Source organism: Eriocheir sinensis, chromosome 65 (genome assembly GCF_024679095.1).
Source record: "Eriocheir sinensis breed Jianghai 21 chromosome 65, ASM2467909v1, whole genome shotgun sequence".
NCBI lineage: Eukaryota > Metazoa > Arthropoda > Malacostraca > Decapoda > Varunidae > Eriocheir > Eriocheir sinensis.
Genome location: NC_066573.1, coordinates 3,635,486 through 3,638,446, shown reverse-complemented (window position 1 = coordinate 3,638,446; position 2,961 = coordinate 3,635,486). Strand labels below are relative to the sequence as shown.

Below are 2,961 nucleotides of genomic sequence, written 5' to 3'. Positions count from 1 at the left end.
GTCAACGTATTCGTGACCACTGATGTAGTAAAAGCTTTCGCCTAAATGTTCATATTTAGTTATGCAAGTATTTATGCTTTGTACAGAGAAGCAGCTCATTATCTATTACATTTGTGGCGCACTCAATACCTTGGCATCACGCTACCACATGAAGCAGTGAACAATATACTCGAACCTCTGAGATGAGACACAGCACAATGTATCTTAGTGATTATAATACACTTAACCACTTCACATTCGTAATTACTTTCTCTTCTCCCACTACTACTCACTGTATAGTAACAGTAATAAGGCTAACCATGAACCATAAGCCCAAGTACACGGTTCGAAGCATGTTTCACCACGTTACGTTCATCCCTCCCCTCGCGAGGAGGTGGAGGAAGAGGCTGTGGTGCCACGTTTTGCGGACCCTTGACAGCTTCCTTGGCTCCATATCGTAATAATTCGCTTAAAATGCAATGGTAGAGACGACTTTAAATACAAACTCACTTCATTTGTCATTCAACCTAGCGATAGCTTGATGAGGGTTAAGTACTTGGAATTTCAAACACTTGGCGATTGGTCGACCTGCGCGCGTGCTTGATGAGTGAGTGTTGACTAACTGCTGCACTTTCGTATCATAATTATTGTTTTATATAAGCGAATCCTGCCCAGTGGAACTGATTTACCACAACAGTGCAAGTTTGTGTTTAAGGTTTAGAACCACCACCCTAACCCCAACCATGCAGAACACCAGACCTAAAACAAATTCAAGCAAGGGTATGGACTCTTGGAATGACGTGGCGTGTTGCCGTTGGCTGGGGTGAGGAGGTTAGCTGGACAGACACTGTTGCGACGGCAACCCCACCTTCATTTTGCGGTTCGGTATAGCGCGCGGCGTAACTTATAATTTACCTCGTTACTTAGAGCGTCGCCGTCGGTAGTGTAACAATAGTGTGTGTGTGTGTGTGGGGGTCAGGACGAAGGGCAGCGAGTGACAGCGTGACGGGCGAGTGATAAATGGTGAGTACCCCCTGCGTGTGTGTTGGGTAGTCGAGTAATAATGTGTGAGGGGGAGGGTGGCCATCTTATCTGGCGGGGCAGCGGGCACCAGGCCTGTGTGTGTTGCCGCTTTGCATTGAGAGAGAGACGAGTAGATAATTACAAATTTTAGTTTATAGTCTTCATTCTGATGGGATTCATGTCTGATTGGATTTGATCCATTACTTCATTGGAAGAGGGTGTGCGAGCAAGCTTATACCGTATGATGCAACATTCGTTGCCTAATTTGCATTCAGCACGATTCATATTTTGCTGATAAACGTCATGACTTTGTTACGGTGGTGTAGGGACGTTGCGACGTCAGATGTCTTTCTAATGAAGAGGCAGTATACTGTAACTGGGTTTGTTTTGTAGACCATGTACAGTCGCGATATGAAGTGATGTCGCCTCTTTCAAAATGTTTCGTACGGGAGCATTTGAAGGTAACGGAAGCGATGTGTATTTATTGTTTATGTTATAATGTTCCCTTTTAATGATAATCTATAATACGTTGTGATGTAAAACACGGTAAAATAACATAGTAGTACCTGAATTACAATTATGCATTCATTTGCTTTAAAAAATGCAACTGTCATGTGTTGTCTTCAGTACTGAAGACAACCTTGAAATGATTTAGCTCACGTCGTGTGCTTATCTTTGCAAAACAGTTGTTATACGTTGTTCAGATTTAGGCGATATATATATATATATATATATATATATATATATATATATATATATATATATATATATATATATATATATATCTATATATATTATATATATATATTGGGTCATTCCATGAACTGTCTTCTGCAGTTATTAATACACACGCACAGTATGACACGAAGCGAATGGACAGTCACGGGCATTACTTTGCGTTTTATTGATTAAGAAACGATCAAATAATAAGGTTTCACATTAAACACCTTTTATTCACTGTGATGGCTTCTTATCATAAGCATGGGCACTGAAATATATAGTAAAATTGCTCAGTAACGATGATGAATGAAGAATGCCTTCATAGGTAGGGTTGCCATAATTATCTGAACTATCAAAATTCCGGACGCCTCTACGAACGCTCGACCATAGCCTAATGTTTGGCAACGCTGCGATTAGCCTACCCGCCCGCACCACCACCTCCATTTCAAAGCCATATTTTCTTATTTCCCCACCTTCCTCGATTATTCTATGGCACTTATAAGCTGTGGACATGTTCCACTGATCACCTCCAAGCATTAGAAGTCTACATGAAGCTTTTGTCATCGTTATATTGACCAAGAAAGGCAATGATGTTTGCGATCGGCGGCAAAGAGTGAGGAGCTTGGAGTTACAAAACACGACTATTCTGAAGCTATTTATTCTTATTTTTCCATCTCCCACTATCCCTCGGTAGTTATAGGCTGTGGGCATCTTCCCTTGATCACTATCATTCATTAAAAGTCCACGGAAAGCTTTTGTTATCGTTATGTTGACCACGAAAGGCAAAGAGTGAGTCAGGGCTGAATAATAGGTATGGTGCGCGGGCGATGACGTCATCATACGAGAGTATAAATTAAATCAATTACGCCATCCTAGTTTAGGATATCGACTAATTATGCATGTCCTATATATTGTGCATATGTTTGATTTAGTGTTGTCAACAATGATCATGAAAAGATAATTTTACTTTCAGTTTGAGTAATATGTCGATAGTTGGACTTCATTTGACTTGTTCCTTGGTGAACGAAAACACTTTGTGTCAAAATATTTCGACAACTCTTCGTAAGACATCATTGAATATTTCTTTTCTATTTTTTTTTCTAGCTTCTAAAATATATTTAGTTAAGTTATGATGAAGATACAGGAAAATAATGGTACTCTTGAAAATATATAACGATACTTGCGTGATCGAAAATAAACGTACACGGCGACATCACTTCATATCGCGACTGTACATGT

General features: G+C 40.0%; 1 long non-coding RNA gene across 1 annotated transcript in view; it reads left to right on the top strand.

Annotated features, from left to right (window-relative positions):
- Positions 1 to 400: 400 nt before the first annotated feature.
- Positions 401 to 2,961, top strand: part of LOC126987465 (uncharacterized) — a 14,933-nt gene continuing 12,372 nt past the window's right edge. The window contains exon 1 of the long non-coding RNA XR_007740914.1: positions 401 to 1,002. This is a non-coding gene — a long non-coding RNA (uncharacterized LOC126987465). The remainder of the gene's footprint in view (positions 1,003 to 2,961) is intronic.